General features: G+C 34.3%; 1 protein-coding gene across 2 annotated transcripts in view; it reads right to left on the minus strand.

Moving 5' to 3' along the window:
• CNTN5 (contactin 5) overlaps positions 1 to 23495 on the minus strand; it is a 1378474-nt gene that overhangs the window by 366265 nt on the left and 988714 nt on the right. The window lies entirely within an intron of this gene.

A 23495-nucleotide genomic window follows, 5' to 3' on the forward strand; every position in this document is an offset into this window, starting at 1 on the left:
ATCATGGGAATCTACTTCTGAAACTAAGAGCACACTGTATACACTCTATGTTAGCTAACTGGATAATTAATTATATTTAGAGGAAAAAATAAAAAAAATAATAAAATTACAATTGGAGAACTAGTGTGACATTTCAGGTCATGCACTAATCACTGTTGGATGTGTAAATTTAATATAGTAATGAAAATTATATTCAGTCCTTCTTTGGAGTTTACCATGTACGAGGTACCTCTCCAAGTCCCTTAGATATGTCAACTGTAATTCTTAGAACACTTAGAATTGGTCTAGTAATTTCCTCATTTTACCTCTCAGAAAACTAAATTAGAAAGGTTAAAACTTGTCCAAAGTCGTGGTTATTAAACACTACAGGCAGAATTTTAGTTCAGGAAGTCTGATTCCAGAGTCCATGATGTTCTCCACAATTTTATATAATGAATGAATTGTATTCCATGTGTTCTGTACTAACTCAGTGCCAAAGACACTTTGAAGCCAAAGACATTTTTCCATAGAAAATTGTAAGTATGGTTTGGTTGTTATTTAACTTACAAAATTCTGCCTAGTTCGTAATAAGTGATCTAGAATACTAACACAGCTCTTTGGACTTCAGGGTCCTAGAAGCAAGGATTCTTATGGTTAAGAGAGTGGGGAAAATAAATCACCTCTCCTCTCTAAATATGCTTTCTTCATGGATGCAGAGACAGACTCAGACAAAAACTTGAAAGAAAGTTGCTTATTTTTTCATATTCTGTTTTTTATTTACTTTTCTTTCCTTGTTCCTTTGCGTATGTTTTTCCATCTGTCTATAATGCCAGCCCAGAACTGGGGCAATTTACAAAATTTTTTCTTCCTCAACACTGCACTCAAATGTCAACTCCGCTCTGCAGTTTCCTGATGGCCCTGTGGAGTTGGTTCCTGCTCTCTTTGCGCATCTGACATATGATACCTCTTTATTTTACTGTTCACACATTGTGGTGTTACTTAACAAAATTATCACCTTGTCTATCTTCCCTATTAAATGATGTGTTCTTTGAGGATCAAAGGGTATATTATTTATCTTGAAAACCAAGAACCAAAAAAACTGTGAACTATGGCATATTCTTTATATGCATCATTAATCTTTTTTATGCATAATTATTCTAATCTTTACAATATGAAGGCAGATATAATCCCTGTTACATGAATTAAGAAACCAAGGTTTGAAAAGGTGTATCATGTAATTAAAATGAGGCAGTACTGGGATTACAAAATAATTAAGTCTGCCTCAAAAGATCTCTGCCAGGGGCACCTGGGTGGCGCAGTCGGTTGAGCGTCCGACTTCAGCCAGGTCACGATCTCGCGGTCCGTGAGTTCGAGCCCCGCGTCAGGCTCTGGGCTGATGGCTCAGAGCCTGGAGCCTGTTTCCGATTCTGTGTCTCCCTCTCTCTCTGCCCCTCCCCCGTTCATGCTCTGTCTCTCTCTGTCCCAAAAATAAATAAACGTTGAAAAAAAAAAAAAAAAAAAAAAAAAGATCTCTGCCAGACTCTCTCTGTCTCTGTCTCTGTGTGTGTGTGTGTGTGTGTGTGTGTGTGCATATATATAGAGTTTAAATGATACTAAATTCCTTTTTATTATTTTTCATAGTCTTATCCAACTCTCTTCCCTTATAACCCCTTTTTTTCTGGGAAATTGTGTCAGTAAGATGTTAAAGGTAAAAAAGATATAATTTAACTCATATATGCTCTAAAGTAAAAATGACTGGGGCACCTGAGTGGCTCAGTCAGTTAAGCATCCGACTCTTGATTTCTGCCCCGGTCATGATCCCACCATTTGTGAAGTCAAACCCCACATCAGGCTCTACGCTCACAGCATGAAGCCTACTTGGGATTCTCTCTGCTTCCCTCTCCCGCCTCTCTCTCTTTTTCAAAATAAATTAAAAAAAAATAAAATTTAAAAAAATTAAAGATTACTGATCTCTAATTCTCTTTGTGGAAATTTATTTTTTAAAGCACAATGCTTATTCACCTAAATGACTATTTAATTGGTAGAATTTTAGCTTGAGTTGTTTAAGTATAATGCCACAGAGGGGGAATAGGTTGTAGATAGTGGGTCTATTGCATTTAGCCATATCTGCCTGAGAGTCCATTTCTGAGATTAGAGTCTCTAAGTTTTTCTCATTGTTTCTTTTTAAAATTTTTTCTCTGCTTTCACTCATATCTGAATTTCAAATTCTCTAAAAGCTGCTTGAGGATACATCTTTTGTTTAAATAAAGTTAAAGTCAGAAGGGCCTGTGGCAGTGACCAACTATTATTGGTCCTATAGTGACCAATAGGACAGCTATTCATACATAGGAATAATTTCTAATTTGGCTATATGTAAGATATGTACTACATGTACTTCATTATCTGGATGTCAGGATGACAGCAAAAAATTTCTTTATATTACTTTTAATTAATTTATTAAACCAATGAGTGATAGAAATATTCTGTAAGATTCTGAATTTGATATAGTCTTCATTTTCTCTTCTTCATAATTATTTTCTTTTAGTACTCTGACATTTTAAAAGAAAGCCTACATTTAAGGGAAAAAAAGTGTGCTGTAATATCAAATAAACCTACTAATTATTAAGGAAATTAGGCTATGTATTCTCTTGACAGATATTTTGTCAGATAATTAACACACTATATAACAGTCAACCTTACATTCTCCATAGATGAATTGTGTCATTCCCAAAAATCAGCATAACCCCAATTTTACTTATATGGGTTACTCGTTACACTCTAATTTAATACATCTGATGGATTTGCTTTCTTGATGAATTGAGAAAAAAAAATCCTCACAATGTCTATTCCAATGAAACTGAGAAGAAGCAAATATTGGTTCTATTATAAACATGCTACTCATACTGAGGATCATCTCTAAGTATACCCTTTACATTTGAAATAGGTAATATTGAAGTAATTCAAACCCTTGATTTGGCAATGATGTCATAAGTGAGGCCTAATGATACAATGGAAAACACACTTACTATGAGTTAGGGGTCTAGTTCCACATGTCCTACCAACTCTGACCTTGAGTGAGGTTCTTAGTGGGCTGGCAACTGAACAATGAAGCATAACATTTAGCAATGTACTTTTTAGAGTCATACAAACATAGGTAAGAGGACCTGTTGCCTGTCCAAATGGCAGATTCTTTAACTATAAAAGAAAGATAGGCTCAAAATGCTGTTTTGTTGTGAAGAACGAATAAAAGAATGTATGAAAAGTTTTCAGCACAGGTGCCTGATGCATAGGAAAAATATCAAGCATTATGAAGCCTTCCACTAATGTAGCTGCTATCTTCCTTACACAGCACTGAAATATATGGGTTATAAAATAGTAAGATGAATCATTGAGTTTTAAATTATTTTGAATAATGGTGAAATCATACTTATAAATGTAAATGGTCTCTCAGTATGTCTTCTTTGAAGAACACATTTATTTGAACATATTAGTTTCAGTACGTTTATTTAAAAAATAAGAATTTATTTTTCTGAAAAATTTGCAAAATAGCTCATTGGGATGAACTGTGAAAGAAACACTTCTAAATATTACAAATTGTTTTCCAGAAGCAGTTTTAGAACCCTCAATATCCTGGATGTGAATTTCAGCACTGAATAACAAAAGTGATCACAAAATAAAAATATAATTCAACAAAGAAGGGTATCAATAAAGACATATATTCAATATCCTTGCAGGATAAGAGAACCATTAAAATATCTACCATATCATTATTCAATTTTAGACAAACTAAACTAAGACAAAATGTTAAAATTGGTTCAGGAGAAAAAAATGGAAAGAAATTATTTAAAATGATTTATAAGGAAACTTAAGTTTATTTTTATAAACCTTATGGATACTCAGAAAAAAATCAGGTGGATCATATTAAGAATAACAGTGCAAGGCAAGATGAAAACAGACAGCACAGGGAAATGGGCATCTTATTAATAATAGAAAGATTGTCTAAATAAAGTGAAAAGACCTATGGCACCCATGGCAGCTCAATTATGAGGACACTCTTCAAGAAACAGTTTATTAATCTAAATTTCAATAATTGTCTTAAAGGTGGTCTAAAACTATGAATTAAATACATTTAAAAATATTCCAGAGGCAATCAACCAATTGCAGAAATACTTTGATTGCTTTATGATCACTTTAAAGTCACAGTTGCTAATTGAGATAGAATAAAATGTCAGACATTCCCTAACCTGATTGAACACAAAAATTCCTAGTGATGTAGTAAAAAAAAAAAAAAAAAAAAAAAAAAAAAAATCTCTAATGTCCTCTTCTGGCTTACTAAATCAGAGCAGCAAAGGGAAGGACCCAGGAATCTGAATTTTTAACAGGATTCTCCCAACATGATTCTGTATATTCTTTCAGCCAGCTTTCATTTGGAAATCTTATCTGGTATAAAAAAGAACTTAAAAAATATGAAGAGGTATGTAATATTAAAAAAAAAAAAAAACAACTCAGCATATGTTTTAGTGTAGTGGGCAGTGGTTCCCAATTGTATGTAATATGAAATATGTGAGAAGTGCTATGGAAAATGAAAATTCCTGGGATTTACAGGGTGAGGACAACTTGCACACAGATATCAAATTACCCTTTTCTTCCAATCCCCTCTGAAGGACAACTGGAATAGAACGACTTCACTAGTGGGGTCCAAGTGGAACATTTGGAGACCAGGTTATCCTGACAACTGCCAGGGAAAGAGTAAGTCTAGGACTTTATTCTTTTTGGAAGTTTCCTGAAGGGTCAGCCTTTAGAGGCTAGAAAAACATTCTTAAAGACACTGCACCATCTCTTAGCTGATGTGGTTTGGACAGGGCTGCTGACTCATTGGACTCACCAGACTCTTCCAGTCCAGGGAGAAAGATCATGTGGACTTAATTCTTGCTAGTACTTTCAGTTGGAAGACAGCTAGCTAATGGGATCATCTGGGGAGGGAGGAGAGAAAAAACATTCCTTGTGTCTCAACAAAGAAGTGTTTATTAGTAATTTGTTCACCATACATTTCTGGAATTGAAAATACTGATCTGTATTCCACTTGAGAAATTCTGATTGGATGGATGTTAGGTATGCCCAAATTTCCATTTTTTACAAGAATCCAAGATGATTTTCATGCTAGGTTTTGAGGATCACACTACTAAATGCTGGCCTATTAGATGCAGTTTTATAGACTTCCAAAAAGTTTTGAGAAATTTTATTAAATGTTATTTCATTATTATTAATTGAAATCTACTTATCATAATTTATATTAGTTTCAACTTTACAACATAGTGATTCAACAATTCTATGCTTTACACAATGATCACCACAATAAATGTAGTTACTATCTGTAGCCAAATTTATTAAAATATTATTGACTATATTTCTTATACTGTACTTTTCATTCTTGTGACTTATTTATTATATAATCATAAGTTTGTACCTCTTAATCCCTTAACCTGTTATGCTTATCCTCCCTGTGGCAACTATCAGTTTGTTCTCTGTATTTATGAGTCTGTTTCTGTTTGTTTGTTTGTTTTGTTTGTGTATCTATTCATCTGTTGATGAACACTTAGGTTGCTTCCATATCTTGGCTATTTAAAATTATGCTGAATTAAATAATGTGGAGAAGTGATGTTTTGTCATGGCTAGTGAAGTACCTTAGGTATTGGAAACAATATCTTGGTGAAATGGAAAAGACCTCAGGAGTTGAATTGGAACTGGAATTTGTTAACCATTTTGTAAAATATGTTATTATAGAAAGGATCTTAATATGGGGATGATAAAGTGTCTAAACTTTCAGGTAATGAGGATAGCATGGATACTTGTCTCAAAGGGTTATTGTGAAGATTAAATGGATTACTACATACAAAGCAATTAGAAAAGTTAAATAGCAAGCTGGCAAATACAATTTCCATGAAGATATCATAAGGTTGTGTGGGTGGGAATTATGAAAGTGGCAGATGATTTTCAATACAGACGAACATAAGGACGTGATTTTGAATAAAGCCAAACTATCCTTATTATATGGCAGATTCTATTCCTGTTTATTGTAACTAACTAGCTGTAGGATCTTTGACAATTCATTCAAATACTTGCAAACAGAATGAGGAGTCAGAAAGGCTTCTCAAGAAGAGAGAGCAAGAACAAAAGGATTGAGTCAGAAAATTCTGGTGTAGGATTTAAATAAAGAATAATTGAAGGCAAGTGACAAAATATAAACTTTTCCCCTGCTACTCTCTCCCCCACACAAAACTTCATTAAAATGTCTGAAGAGTTTGAATTTGCACAGTAAACAATAACAGCAGCAACAAGCACTACAGTTGTGGAACCAGGAAAGTAGTTTCTATCTTCAATGACCCACACACTAGTGAAATACAGTGGAGATTTTGTCATAAATACTGTGTTAATAATTAACTTTTACTAAATCTTACTACATAACAGGCACTTTTCTAATCACTTTATTCATATTAATGCATGAGTCCTAACAATAATCCCATGAGACAAATATCCATGCTATTCCTGTGTTCAGATGAATAAACTGAAGTTCAGACAGATTAAATATCTTTTCCAAGGATAACATAGGTGGTAAATCAAACCCAACTTTGTGACCAATTTACTTGAACAAAATAAATCAAAATAGATTCTAGTTTAAGTCTCTGAAATGATGCTACTCTTAAGTTTTTTTGATAGATGATAAAGGAGATGGTATAACAGCTAGTTTACTGGCATTGCACCTGCAGCTTTTCTTTTCTTCTATAGTACAGACCATGCCAATGCTTTTGAAAGTGAGTTTTGGATAAAGATACTATTCACCTTATGTAAATTGTAGTAAAGGTGGTTCAAAGCCACTGATCTATGCAAGAGGTAAAGAGTATTATAATTAGAAATTGTAAGAAAGAGATGAATGAGAATAACATCACAGATGTAGAATTCACAGGGCTTGCCAAACCTATGGAACCTATTCATGTGGTCATGAGATTTGGAGGATTCTCACTTACGCAGATACAATTACATTAGATATTTAGAATAAAGATGATTTTACTAACAACACAGCTGGAGAAGTTAGTTTTCAGGAAGATTGTAAATTGGAAACAGAGAAATTGAAGTGCTCATTAAAGAAAAAAAAATTAAAAATGCAGGTGGGCCTCAGGAGTAGAATCCTGTAAGAATATCTGTATTTATAAGATTAACTGTCCTTAAATCATTTATAAAACAATGCCAAGTGTAAACAAGGCAGACAAATGTGTGAATGGACACAGGTAGAGAGCTAAATAGAATGATTGATTTAGGGAGTGGACTGAGAAGAGACAGTTAAAGTTGCAGATGAAACTCTGTGGGAGAGTCTACTGCCAGGTAAGTCTAGAAAATAAAATATTTTCAGATTTAAACAGAAACCACAAATAGGTCAAGAATGGTGAAGGCTGAAAAATACTGATACATTTGACTAACAGATAACCAGTTTTGAGAACACATGTTGAGTGGTGTGGTAAGACTAAATGCCAGATTTCAGGTTATTAAATAAAGGAAGATAGTGTAGCAATGGAGATAGTGTAGTATGACAATAGAAAAGGAAGTCAGATTAACATAACTGAACATACATCTTCCACCCTTACAAAAAATAACTCAAAGTTCATGCTCCTTTCTCATATAAAGAATGATATATTCAGTGTTACAATGCTAGTTATCAAAACTTTACATCTTTTGGGATCTTATTTTCTAAATTACAATAACATATTTCCAAGTAGGAAACAAGTAAATAGCCATGTAGGAAACAAGTAAATAGCCATGTAGGAAACAAGTAAATAGGTTAGATACATATTGAATAATTTTATCTTATTATTTGTAAGGATTTATTAAATATTTCTTCAAAATTTCTAAAAAATATTGACAGTTAATGAAATGATGAACATTGTTTTTCTTGGTAAAAATTATTATTTCTAGGGGAGGAATTAAGATGGTGGAGAAGTAGGGGGACCACGGGTCTTCCTTATCCTTAAACATTGCTGTATTCAGGTCAGATTACTTGGAACAACCAGGAAATTGATATATGGAGTTGCAGAAGGAGCTCCACAGTTGGAAGGAGACAGTTTGGCAATTGCGAGGTGCATGGATGTAAACTGGGGGAGAGAAAAATGGTGGTGCCAGGGAGGGGAGGGAACCCTTTTCTTGGAATGACAAAAGGGAAAGAAAGGGAGTGGTGTTGAGATAGTGTGGCATCAAGTTAGCACAAGAAGAAAACCTCTCTGAACCCTGGACTGGGGAGTGAGAATACTGAGTGTCTCATTTCTTTTCTGCAAACAGCTTTTGGAGCTCAAACTCTGAGGTTTTGAAAGGGCCTGAATTTCTCTAGAATGGAGCTGGGGCATGCGTTCCTGGGGAGGAAGGAGCTGGCCTCTGAGTGTATAGCATGGTGTAGTGATCTCAGGGCACACTGGGAGAGAGCAATCCCCTTAATGGAGTACTTTTAGAAGAAGGTTTATTGACTCCCCAAAGGGAAAAGGACCCTGCAGGTGACAGCCAAAGGTTTTTTATCAGCAGTGTGGAGAGATGTTATTCCAGAATAAGAGAGTGGATCCAAGGCATGCTGGGTTCTTTAAGATTTTGGGGTTTGAATCCCAGCCATGCACCCAAGAAAAAACACAGTAGAGTTGTGGCTCAGGGCAAATCGACTGCCCTTGCCATTCTGTGAGGGCTGCCTGAAGAGAGGGGGTTAAGATCCCCTGTCCAGAGACAAGAGATTGGGATGCAGCCATTTTTCCTCCCAATACAAAGTGGGACTTCAGAGAGCAACACAGCAGCCCCTAGTGGAAGTGGAACCAAACCCTGACCCTCCATGCCTGGCAGCTCCTTATTTACTGGGGCAAGACTGGCTCTGAGCCAATGCAGCCAGCCTCACTTTCAGACCAGCACAGACCACTTTACCCCTAACCCCCAGCACTAACAAACAACTCTTTTTCCATTTTTTCTGACTTCTCTCTCTCTCTCTCTCTCTCTCTTTCCTTTTGGGATCAGGCTCATAGTGAATCGGGCTTTTTTATTCTTTTCTTTTTCCTTCTTTTCTCTTTTCTTTTGCATTTTTTTTTTCCTTTCTTCTTTGGCATCAGCCTTATAGCTTTTGATTCTCTGTTTTTCTTGTGTGTGTGTTCCCTTTCCTTTTCCATTTTTATGGAATCAGCCTCCCCTCCCCCCTTTTTGTTCCAGGGTTACCTCAATAAACAAATAAAAATATACCTAGTTAAAGTTCCAAACACATCATGACTGCAAACGAGAAGGAACTCTGGAAAGGACTGACCAGTGAGAAAGAGCAGCCAAATTCCAGCAATAGAGTGCACATATCATACACCAGAAACACTTCCTACAGTGCCAAAATATGGACAGTGTATGACCCCTTTTTAATATAGTAGTAATCCCAGCTTCCAGAAACATAAGTTTTTTAAACATGCAAAAGATAGAAGCTTAGCCAAAAAGGCAGGATGGAGGAATTTTCCAAAATATGAAAGGTCAAGAAGGAATCATAACCATGGACTTGCTGAAAATGGATATAAGCAATATATCTGTACAAGAATTTAGAACAACAGTCATAAGACTACTAAGTAGGCTTGAAAAAAACATAGAAGACACCAGAAAAACCCCATGCTGCAGAGATCAAAGACCTACAATGAGTTATGATGAAGTAAAAAATGTTGTACCTGAGATGCAAAAATAAACTGGATATAGTAACAACAAGGACTCATGAAACAGAGAATGAATGGGTGAAATAGAAGATAAAATGATGGGAAATAATGAAGTGATAAAAAAGAGGGAAAGGAAATTACTAGAGCATGAGGGCAGACATAGAGAACTAAGAGATTTCATGAAACAAAACAATATCCTTATAGAGTCCCAGGAGAAGAAGAGTGAGACAAAGGGGCAGAAGGTTTATTTGCACAAATTATAGCTGAGAACTTCCCTAATCTGGGGAAGAAAACAGGCATCCAAGTACAAGAGGCAGAGAACTCCCTTCAAAAGCAACAGAAACAGGTCAACTCCATGACATATACTGAAACTGGCAAAATACAAAAATAAACAGAGAATTCTAAAGCAGCTAGGGATAAAAGACCCTTAACCTACAAGGATAGACACATCAGGTTAGTAGCAAACCTGTCCACTGAAACTTGGTAGGCCAGAAGGGAGTGGTAGGAAATATTCAATGTGTTGGCTAAGAAAAATATGCAGCCAAGAATCCTTTATCCAGCAAGGCTGTCATTCAGAATAGAAGAAGAGATACAGATTTTCCTTAAAAAACAAAACTAAGGGATTTATGGCCGTGAAACAAGCTTTGTGAAAAATTTTAAGGGGGGCACTCCGAAGAAAAAAAAAAAAGAGGAGACCAAAGTCACAAAGACTACAAAGGACCAGAGAATATCACGAGAAACACCAACTCCAGAGGCAACATAATGGCACTAAATTCATATCTTTCAATAATCATTCTGAATGCACATGGACTAAATGCTTCAATCAAAAGACATAAGGTATCAGAATGGAAAACAAAAAACAAAAAACAAAACAAAACAAAAAACATATTCATCTATATATTGCTTATAAGAGACTCATTTTACACCTAAGGTCACCTGTAGATTGAAAGTGAGGAGATAAAGAACCATCTATCGTACTAATGGAGGTCAAAAGAAAGGTGGAGTAGCCATACTTAGGTCATACAAACTATATTTTAAAACAAAGACTGTAACAAGAGATGAAGAAGGACATTTTAATCATAATGAATGGGTCTATCCATCAAGAATATCTAACAATTATAAATATTTATGCCCCCAACTTGGTACTCCCATATATATAAATCAACTAATCAGAAACATAAACAAACTCATTGATAACAATACCATAATAATAGGAGACTTGAATACTCAGCTACAACAATGGACAGATCATCTAAGCAGAATATCAACAAGGAAACAATGGCTTTGAATGACACACTGGACCAATAGACTTAACAGATATATTCAGAACATTTCATCCTAAAGCAGCAGAATACACATTCTTCTCGAGTGTACATGGATAATCTCCAGAATAAATCATAAACTGGGTCACAAATCAGCCCTCAACATGTGCAACAAGATTGAGATCATCTATGCATATTTTCAGATCACAACGCTATGAAACTTGAAATCAACCACAAGAAAAAATGTGGAAAGCCCTCAAATACATGGAGGTTAAAGAACATTGTACTAAATAATAAATGGGTTAAAAGGAAATTAAAGAAGAAATTGTAAAAAAAATCATGGAAGCCAATGAAAATGAAAACACACCAGGCCAAATCCTTTGGGATGCAACAAAGGCAGTCCTAAGAGGAAAGTACATTGCAATTCAGGCCTATCTCTAGAAGCAAGAAAGCTCCCAAATATACAACCTAAACTTATACCTAAAGGAGGTAGAAAAGGAGCAGCAAAGAAAAAGAAGGGAAATAATAAAGGTTAAAGCAGAAATAAATAATATAGAAACAAACAAACAAATAAACAATCCCCCCAAGCCCCACTAGAACAGATCAATGAAACTAAAAGCTGTTTTTTGAAAGGATGAACAAAATTGATAAACCCCTAGCCAGACTTCTGAAAAAGAAAAGAGAGAAGTCCTAAATATATAAAGTCACAAATGAAAGAGGAGAGATTCCAACCAACACCACAGAAATACAAACAATTATAAGAGAATACTGTGAAAAATTATATGCTAACAAACTGGACAATCTGGAAGAAATGGAGAAATTCCTAGACACTCACATAATACCAAAACTCAAACAAGAAGAAATAAAAAAAAAATTTAACAGTCCCATAACCAGCAAATAAATTGAATCAGTTATCAAAAATCTCTTGCAGAATAAGAATCCTGGGCCAGATGGCTTCCCAAGGGAATTCTACCAGACATTTAAAGCAGAGTTAATAACTATTCTTCTCAAACTGCACCAAAAATTAGAAATGGAAGGAAAGCCTCCAAACTCATTCTATGAAGGCAGCAATCTTGATTCCTAAACCAAATACCCCACTAAAAAGTAGAATTATAGTCAAATATCCCTGATAAAACTGGATGCAAAAATTCTCAACAAGATACCAGCAAATCAAATTCAATAGAACATTACAGGAATCATTCACCATGATCAACTAGGATTTATTCCTGGGCTGCAGGGCTGGTTCCATATTCACAAATCAATCAATAAGATACACCACATCAATAGAAGAAAGGATAAGAACCATATGATCCTGTCAATAGATGCAAAAAAAGGCATTTGACAAAATATAGCCTCTTTCTTAATAAAAACCCTCAAGAAAGTCAGGATAGAAGGAACATAAAGACTCCTGGGTGGCTCAGTCAGTTAAATGTCCAACTTCAGCTCAGGTCATGATCTCACGGTTAGTGAGTTTGAGCCCCACATCAGGCTCTGTGCTGACAGCTCAGAGCCTGGAGCCTGTTCGGATTCTCCATCTCTCCCTGCTCCTCCCCTGTTCACTCCTGATCTCTCTCTCTCTCTCTCTCTCTCTCTCTCTCTCTCTCTCAAAAAAGTAAGTAAACAGTAAAAAACTTAAAAAAAGAAGGAACATATCTTAACATCATAAAAGCCATATATGAAAGGCCTACAGCTAATATTATCCTCAATGGGGAAAAATTGATCTTTCTCCTGAGATCAGGAATGAGGCAAGCATGTTCACTCTTACCCCTGTTGTTCAACATAGTACTGGAAGTCCTAGCTTCAAAATTCAGAGAATAAAATGAAATAAAAGGCATCCAAATAGGCAAAGAAGAACTCAAACTTTCACTCTTCACAGATGACATGATACTCTGAATGGAAAATCCTAAAGACTCCACCAAAAACTGCTAGAACTAGTATGTGAATTCAGCAAATTTGCAGGATATAAAATCAAAGTACAGAAATTGGTTGCATTTCTATATACCAACAATGAAGCACAGATAGAGAAATCAAGGAATCAATCCCATTTACAATTGCACCAGAAACCATAAAATACCTGGGAATAAACCTAACCAAAGAGGTAAAAGATCTGCATGCTGAACAATATAGAAAGCTTATGAAAGAAATTAAAGAAGACGCAAAGAAATGAAAAAAAAAAAACAAACATTCCATGCTCGTGGATTGAAAGAACAAATATTGTTAAAATGGCTATAGTACCCAAAGCAATCTACACATTCAAGCAATCCCTTTCAAAATAGCACAAGCATTCTTCACAGAGCTAGAACAAAAAAATCCTAAAATTTGTATGGAACTAGAAAAGACCACAAATAGCCAAAGCAGTCTTGAAAAAGGAAAGCAAAGCTGGAGGCATCATAAATTCAGACTTCAAATTATGTTACAAAGATGTAGTCATCAAAACGGTATGGTACTGGCACAAAAACAGACACATAAATCAATGGAACAGAATAGACTACTCAGAAATGGACTCACATATATATGGCCAACTAATCTTTGACAAAGAAGGAGAGTATCCAATGGAAAAAAGACAGTCTCTTCAGCAAATGGTGTTGGGAACACTGGACAACAACATACAGAAGAATGAACCTAGACCACTTTCTTACATCATACACAAAAATCAATTCAAAATGGATGAAAGACCTAAACTGAGACAGGAAACCATTAAAATCCTAGAGGAGAAAACCAGGCAGCAACCTCTTTGACCTCAGCCACAGCAACTTCTTCCTAGATAGATCTTCAGAGGCAAGAGAAACAAAAGCAAAAATGTACTATTGGGACCCCAGCAAGATAAAAAATCTTCTGCACAGCAAACAAAAATAAAAGGCAACTGATGGAATGGGAGAAGATATTTGCAAATGACATATCAGATAAAGAGTTAGTATCCAAAATCTATAAAGAACTTATCAAACTCAACACCCAAAAAACAAATAATCCAGTGAAGAAATGGGCAAAAGACATGAATAGACACTTCTCCATAGAAGACATCCAGATGGCCAACCGACACATGAAAAAATGCTCCACATTACTCATCATCAGGGAAATACAAAGCAAAACCACAATGAGATACCACCTTACACCTGTCAGAATGGCTAACATTAACAACTCAGGCAACAACAGATGTTGGCGAGGATGCGGAGAAAGAGGATCTCTTTTGCATTGTTGGTGGGAATGCAAGCTGGTGCAGCCACTCTGGAAAACAGTATGGAGGTTTCTAAAAAAACTAAAACTAGAACTGCCCTATGACCCAGCAATTGTCCTACCAGGCATTTATTCAAGGGATACAGGTGTGCTGTTTTGAAGGGACACATGCACCCCCATGTTTATAGCAGCACTATCAATAATAGCCAAAGTATGGAAAGAGCCCAGATGTCTGTCGACTGCTGAATGAATAAAAATGAATTTATATATATATATATATATATATATATATATATATAATCTTGCCATTTGCAACAATGTGGATGGAACTAGAAAGTATTATTCTAAGCAAAACAAGTCAGTCAAAGAAACACAAATATCATATGATTTCACTCCTTTGTGGAATTTAAGAACACAAGCATAACATAGGGGAAGGGAAGGAAAAATAAGATAAAAACATGGAGGGAGGTAAACCATTAGAGACTCTTAAATACAGAGAACCTGAGTGCTGCTGGAGGAGAGGTGGGTGGGTGGATGAGATAAATGGGTGACAGGCATTGAGGAGGGACTTGTTGGGATGAGAACTGGGTGATGTATATAATTTATTAATCACTTGGTTGTACTCCTGAAACCATTACTACACTGTATGTAAACTCACTTGAATTTAAATAAATAAATTTTAAAAAATTCTTATCTTTAGATAAAATTTCAAATTGTTTTTATAAGTCTGTTTGAGGAGAAATTGAATTGTATGGAATGACTGATTATCAAGGACATCTAAGGAAACCAAATATTCATTTTATTCAGAAATCATCCAATAATTTCTCTTTTTTTGTCCTGAGATATTTATTTATTCATGTATTTATGCATTTATTTATGTATTTATGCATTGATTTATTTTTTATTATTTCAGGTTTTTAATTAAATTCTAGTTAGTTAATATATAATGTAATATTGTTTTCAAAGGTAGAATTTAGTGATTCATCACTTACATATAACACCCAGTGCTCATCACAGCAAGCACCCTCGTTAATATCATTACCCATTTAGCCTATCCATCGCCCACCTCCCATTCATCAACCCTCAGTTTGATCTTTATAATTAAGACACTCTTATGGTTTGCCTCCTTCTTCTTTTTTCCCCTTCCCCTATCTATGTTCATCTGTTTTGTTTCTTAATTTCCACATATGGGTGAAATCATATAGTATTTGTCATTTGCTGACTGTCTTGTTTTGCTTAACATAATACACTGTAACTCCATCCGCATTGTTGTAAATTACCCAGTGATTTCTTGATGTCTTTGTTTCATTTGTTTCATATCAAGATGATAAGCTTTCCAGAGAGACACAGAAAAATAAATAAAAGATTAATAAAAACCAATTAAATTTCTATATTCCTGCAGAATTCAGCTTCCTTTATGTAGATAAATATATTTGAGTAGGAGTGTTCTTGTACAAAGCTTTCAAGTTCCCTAGGAACTGTCTGTAAATTGAAAATCTGAACAAAAAGTTCAAACTACCAAGAAGTGAAGAAATGAACACAACAAACTTTTGCAAACAGGAATAAGCCAGCTCTAACACACTGCTTCAATAATCACAAATATTGCACAAGACAAGTAATAATATTTTTATCCAGATTTCTGTTTGGTCTTTCCATTAGTTTTTGATGGTCATTGTAACAAAATACCACAACCTTGGTAGTTTAGAACAATACACATTTATTCTCTTAAATTCTGGAGGTCAGAACTTTAAAACCTGAAGATTAAAGTGTCATTTGACTTAAATCAAGTCTCTGTAGAAGGCAGGGCTACCTTCCCTCTGGAGGCTCTAGAGATAATCCATTTCCTTCTCATTTCCAGCTTCTAGCACTACATTCCTTGCATTCCTTAGTTCCTGGCCTTTCCTCCATCTTCAAAGCACATCACTCTAAACTTTGCTTCAATCATCACATTGCCTTTTCCTCTTCTGTATTCAAATAAATCTCTCTGCCTTCCTCTTATGAGGGCACCAGGTGACTACATTCAGGGCTGATACTAATCATCCAGAATAATCAAGGTTAATCAAGATTAATGTCTCCATATCAAGATCCTTAATTTAGTCACATCTGCAAAGTCCCTTTACCATACAAAATAACATTTAAAGTTTCTAGGAATTAGAACTGGGAGGTTATTATTCCACCTACCGCAATCTTCAAGGGCATGCCATTTTTTATATCTTTACATTGCTCATGGGATCTGTATTATTTAGTAATAAATTAATGAAGCTATGTATAATTTCCTTGTTGGCACAATTCTTGTCTTAAAATAAACCTGTTATCCACACATAAATTCTCAGCTTATGACTTTGCCTGTAACTCATTAAAAAAAATAATGTGTGAAGGAATGGGTAAAATAGGTAAAGATTGAGTACACTTGTTTTGATGAGCACAGAAATTTATAGAAATGTTGAATCATTACATTATACTCTGAAACTAATATAACACTGTATGCTAATTATACTTTAATTAAAAAAAAAAATGCCATCAGATTTCCCGCCACCAAATAGTAGGTTATCTGCATCTACAATCCTTTTACTTTTCTTTTCACTGTAACAACTGATGAAATCTCTAACAAAAGCCAATATTTCTGCATTCATTCTAAATCTATTCCCACTTTTTTTCTCAAGTTAGTTCTTCAATTATTCTTGTTTCTATTGTAATTTCCAACTCCAAGAATGGGAAAAGGACTAGGGACCAGTTGGTTTATTCTTTCTTTCCCTCTTTCCTTCTTTCCTCCCTCCCTCCTTCCCTCCCTCTCTTCTTTCTTTCTTTCTTTCTTTCTTTCTTTCTTTCTTTCTTTCTTTCTTCTTTCGTTCTTTCTATTTCTCCTTATAAATTATCCTCTCTGTACCACTATGGAGCCATTATAGCCCTAAGGAAAGGGACTGGAGGAATGTTGCCTTAGGAAAGATGGGTATAAGAGAAGAGAATAGGAGAAGATCCCATCTGGACTGGAAGAGGAATGAGTAGCCTGGTCCTGTACATAGTGGACTGTGGGGAGTTGCTTTGTTATATCTTCTTGAAGAATTAAACCTATTATCAGAAAGTGGTGATTCTCTCTATCCCTAGAAATACATTTAATATCTTGTATGATATAGTTGAACAAGTTCAATTTTTTTTGGTTACTATTTGGTTACTACTTGGTTAATATTATGTATATATATAATATTCTATATATATAATATATATATAGAATATATATATATATATATATTCTATCTTTTCACTTTAAGTCTTATAAAGTTTTTAGAATAGTGCCTTACATGTAGCAATTAAATGTAAATATTGATTACATAAAAATAAAGTTAGCTAAAACTATCTTCAAAATTGGGCTGGGAACACAGATGAGAGAAGAAATAAAAGTATGAAATTGCCATAATTAAGACAGAGATAGTAAGACTCTGAAGGGAGTCTAGAGGGAAGAGTGCTGTGGGAAAGAGGCAGGAGAGTTTTGAGGGAGAGATGTGGCAGCTGTAGGAATGAAAACTTGGCAAAAGATAAATGTGGTTATAGAGGAGTGTTCAATAAATTTGTGTTATATGGAATGCCAGAACCATTAATTACCCTATAAACCATTAGTAAAAATTGATATTACTCATAAATGCTTTTGAAACTAGATGTTTGTTTTGCTTTTAATGAAGTGATATGTGAGATTGGCCTCATGGGGCACTCAATGAGAACAGGCAGATCCTAGGATACAAGTTACATTCAGCATTTAGGGTAATATCATCCTCTCTCATAACTATACAAGATGGTTATTGTATTTGTTTTGCCCTCCATTATGGCCTTAGTATCTCACAAATTATCTAACACATAGTAGGCATAGGATACACATTTGTCAATGTGTGAGGGTGATTTCATACAGTGTCAGCCAAGGAAATTTGATAGTGTTACTCATGCACTTCAGAGCTTCTAAAGCTTCATCATCTATGTTTTAGATACATACATTTTTATGTGTATTCCAGTTCAAATAATCTTGGCCAGATTTTTTACCTCCTGAACTGCCACTGCAAACAGCTCTGTGCAGGAACAAGTTTTACACACTTGCAACTTAAGGGCAACCTGCAAGTGCAGAATTAACTGCCTGTAGTGCCACCCTTAGGGATTGGGAGGTGGAAGGTCACTGATACCTCCACAAAGGAGACTGTTCTGAGCGCATTTCATAAGGTTCTGTTCATGCAAGATCACGCTCCAGCTGCCTGTAAAAGTGGTCATGTCTATAATGCAACCTCCTTTACACTGTTTCACTCCTCAACTACGCTCCATCCCTCACTTCTGCTCTCTGTGATAAATTACAATTAACTACTACTTACAAGCAAATTTTGTTTCAAGGTGTGCTTTAGGAAAACCCAAGCTAAGGCAATAAATTCTACAGTACATTTTATAAAGTAAAATTTTACTTGTACTTGAAAGGAAATAATGTGCCTATATATATATATATATATATATATATATATATATATAAAACTTCTATTATTTTTAGAAAGGTCTACTTTTTTTTCAAAGAAGTATAAAAACACAGTGTTCTTGAAATAATTTTCATAGCTAACTGTACAGTTACAGCAGATTAAACGTAATTTTTATATTCAAACCCCTGCAGAGGTGTTTGCCAAGTTTGCAGATATATCCATTACAATGCCTGTCTCTGCATTGAGAGGTTTGTAAAACCCAGCAGGAATTACAGCTGACCATGCTGCAATAAATGGATTCATCCACAATTGGATTCTATTTTTATTTTCAGACTAACTGTTGAATATATGCCACCTACTTGGGAAAACACTCAGGGATATGTCTTTATTATGAATATACTTTTCAATTATTTTCTTTTTGAAGAGATATCAAATAGTGATATGAAAGTTTTGAATTAAAAATGATTCCAGTCTAATCTATGCCTTTCTTGGAGTAATGTTAAAAGTTTCCTGTTTTTCACACATTATCCTGGTATGAATTCTATGGCCATTCAGTTAGCTCACTATTTTTTAATAGAAGTTGTTAACTTAGGTTGCATATAAATGTTAAGTCTGGGAAGCTTAGAAGTTAGTATGGATTGACTGTAGAATTGGTTCCCTTCTGAAGTAGGGGTGAGGCATGATCAGGTGAGGTGTGTTGATAGACAGCTCTGTTTTGATGTGAGGAAAAGAAACTGGTTTTCAGGCTGCACACACCCAAATGCCAGAATGAGAAGGTCTCATATTGTGTGTCACCATAACATTAAGTACTTCAGTCTTCCATGAAAAATTCGTTTATATTGTTAAGAGATATGTCCTTTGCCCTTTTTGCATGTAGGTACAGGGAAAGAGTAGGATTCTGATATTTCACTGATAACGTTGTTCAACATACATTCCTTCAACCCCACTTTGTCCAGTCTTATGCCCCCCTCCTCAACTGATTTCAAAACTTTTTAAGCTTCCACTAGGCACATGGTCCTCAGCCCCTTCTTTAAATCCTTTCAAATTTATTCTAGGTTTTAGTTTTCTCCATCTGTTAAGTCTTTTAATTCACATCCTCCCTTATTCTTCAGAAATATATCACAATGTCTCCTTTGTTAATCAAATATTCCTCTCCTTCATCATTCTTATTGATGATGTGGATTTCTTCTCATAGGGTCTCAGGAAGGGAACAGGCAACAAATACATGAACCTAATCCACCATTTTGAGCTCTATGCTCACATCTTCTTGTTCAATACTCATTTCCATAGACTTTCTTTATATGTCACTTCTACTTTTCCTATTACTTCTCTGACTTTTCACTATCTCTTGTGGGATTTTTATTCTTTACTCTTTCAATGCAATTTGGATTATGCAAGGCTTGTTCCTAAGCTCACATCAATTCATTTCACACTCTTTCCATGGACTTTCTTAATCATAGAAATGTTTTCATTTACCATGTGCATTGTGATGACTCATGTTCATATTTCAACAATATTATTAAAACTGTTAATTATATTTTAGAAAAATTTTAAGAAAAGTCATACTCAAAGTGTATCAAACTCTTATTAATGCTACCAGCCTGCTTTCCTGTTATATTCAATTCAAAGTTTCACTTATTAAAAACATATCTCGTGCAGCATACACATCTAAAAATAGCTCAAAACTTATAAAAATATGATATTAAATGATAATTGTATAGTAATAATTTATAAATGTCTGTTGATTTTCAGCTTTCACAGTTTATGGGAAAGTTTAGAATACTTGTAAAAGTGTAATGATAAAGGTGGCAGATAAAAGGACATAAGTGTAATGTAGACAGGGTGAAAGAAAAAGTAGAGATAAAAATATCTTCATGTTGTGTAATAAGAAGTCAACAATTATTTTCAAGAGTTAAGAGAACAGTAAAGATTTAAGTACCTTATTAAAGTTAATGGTAAAACTGTTAATGGTAAGCAATGAAAAACTGTTATATAAATACAAGAGGAGGATAGAAGTATATATACTCATATGTATGAAGGAGTCAACAATTATTGTCTAAACTTGATTAAATAAGAAACAGATATTTTCTAGCATTATAGGAGAACCTCATGAAAGAAAAAAGAATTAAAAAAAGTTGGCTCTAGGAAGTGGGGCTTGATGGGAGGGAGATGTATTTTTTTTCTCCATCTGCACTTATAAACCATTACATTCATTTGATATTTTTTATTAAAAAAATACACAGTAGGCAAATAACTACTAAGGAAAAATAACTTTAGATAATGTACGGAAAGAAGAAATGTGAATCTTCTAACTTCTTTTGTAAAATCTTAAATAACTCTGTCATCAAATAATATAACTGAACTTCAGGAAATGTTTTCCACCTGTTTCTTTTTAACTTAAATATGAACCTTAATATAACAGTTTGTTTTATTTATTTTTATTTGCTTTAATAACTTTTTTGTATGGTACTGCTCAGATAATGATTTTTTTAAAATACAGATATTCATGAAAGAATAAAAAGTAGTCAACAATGTCAACTGCATCAGTAAATTCAGGTACTATGAAATATATATATATGTGTGTGTGTGTGTGTGTGTATACATATTTGTATACAAATTTGTATACATATATATGTATATATATATTTGTATATGTGTGTGTGTATATATATATATATATATATATATATATATATAATTTTAGTAGACACAGTACTGGTTATATATATTAAAAAAACAGTGTAATGTTCTGTAAAGGCCAAAGGAAACAGTTTATGAATGGAGGGACTGGTGCTGATAGGAAAAGGGACAATATAGTAATTCTATTGAAATAGGATGGAGGAGATACAGTGTGGATAGAGATGTAGTTAGATTTAATTTTATTAGTGGGAAGATAAATTTGAAGTGAAGTGTTCTTGGTCGGGCAGTCTTAGTAGGATTGAGAGGAAGTGCTGAAGGCCCATTTGAAGTTGGTGATCATGAATCGATGGTGGGTGAAATTCTCTAGCAGCTCTCAGATTCTCAAAGCAGTCACAGTATAAGGACACAGCTGAATTCATTAGGAGTTGGGATTTTGCCACACAATCACAATAGAAGACAGAGGGGCAAGGGAGTTTGAATAGCAACAAAAAATTATTTTAATTATTCTTGAAATGTTTGACCATGGAAGATAGAAAGTAAAGTTAAGGGATACATCTGGGCCATGAAATAATAAAAGACAGACAAGTGACTGTTGAACATGGGTATTGAACTTATTTATTTATGTATTTATTTATTTAACAATGTTTATTTTTGAGAGAGAGACAGAGACAGAATGTGAGCAGGGGAGGTTCAGTGAGGGAGGGAGACACAGAATCCCAAGCAGGCTCCAGGAGCCAACCTGTCACCACAGAGCCGGTCATGGGGCTCAAACTCAAGAGCTGTGAGATTATGACCTGAGCCAAAGTCAGTTGCTTAAACGACTGAGACACAAAGACACCCCTTGGTACTGAACTTTTAAGTACTAGTGAAACTGGATTTGTACATGTACTACTCTTGCTCATATGGTCGGTGTAATGTTTAGGACAATTATGTGAAAATAAGACAGGCACTGTCAATCTCAGCCACTATCAAAGTGTACATTACTATTACATAAATGGATAGTGTTAATGGAACTAGTTATTGACTAGGCAGCAAATTTTTACAATTTTCAGGCAAAGATGTTTTAAATTCTTAAGTAATTAAGGAGAAAATGCTCAGAAATTTTATGGAAATGGCATATAGAGAATCACCTCAATTCTAAACTTTTAACTAAATACTTTTAAAAATCATATCTATTTCCTTTTTGTTTTTCACCCCCTAGACATTCTCATGTAATCTTGAAGTTGACATACTATATTCACAAACATGGCTTTAACTGTAGTGAGGGAATGCACAATGATGACTTTTAAATATTTTTCTAGCCTTCTTTTATCTGTATTAGACATATATATCTAAATTCCTACTGCATATTTCCACATGGATTTCCCAAGATTTCAACTCTTCATATTAAAACCTGAATTACTCACATTTATCAACACCGCGATCTATTCCTTCATGTGTGTTATCTCTTCTTATGAAGTGAATCATCACACATTCAATGAACCGTGCCTAAATTTCCTCCTACTCTAGAACTTGGCATTTAATTAATTATTAAATCTTACTAATTTTCCCTCTTTAACATCTGCATATTTTCTTCTCTTCAATGACATTACCACTGTTTTCATTCTGTCCCTTGTCACCTCTCAGCTGGTGAATTTCAATAGTCTGAATTGGTTTCCCAATTTCTTTTCTTTTTTCCAAGCTATTTCTCCATGCCATTATCTAGCTGTGTGAATTTGGCAAGTCCCTTTATGTCTCTAATATTGGCTTCTTCATCTCTAGACCGGATATTGTATTTGTTCTCTCTACCTAATAAGATGTGTTATAACCAAATATAACCAAATATAATGTTATATTATATGTAATATATAATAATTATAATATTATTATATTATATATAATTATATATACATATATTACATATATATTATATATAATTATAACATATAATAATTATATATTATTATATTATGTATTATATGTATATTATATACATACATATAGTGAAGTCTAAATATATAAAATAAGAAACTAAGCAGTAAGATATACACACACACATATATATACATATATATACATACACATAATGAAGTCTAAATATATAAAATGAGAAACTAAGCAGTAAGCAAAAATCTTGTGATGAAACTCTGGACATACACTGCACCGGCATATATTCTAAAACTAGGCATATAAAAAAGTAATGTTGAAATAGATTTTTTAAGCTTGGCAATCAATCAGGATTCTCAAGCTCACTTCTTAATAATGCCTTCATGGATTTTTTATTGCATGACAGAGCAAGCCACATATCATATATC

This window comes from Leopardus geoffroyi, chromosome D1 (assembly GCF_018350155.1).
Source record: "Leopardus geoffroyi isolate Oge1 chromosome D1, O.geoffroyi_Oge1_pat1.0, whole genome shotgun sequence".
Classification (NCBI taxonomy): domain Eukaryota; kingdom Metazoa; phylum Chordata; class Mammalia; order Carnivora; family Felidae; genus Leopardus; species Leopardus geoffroyi.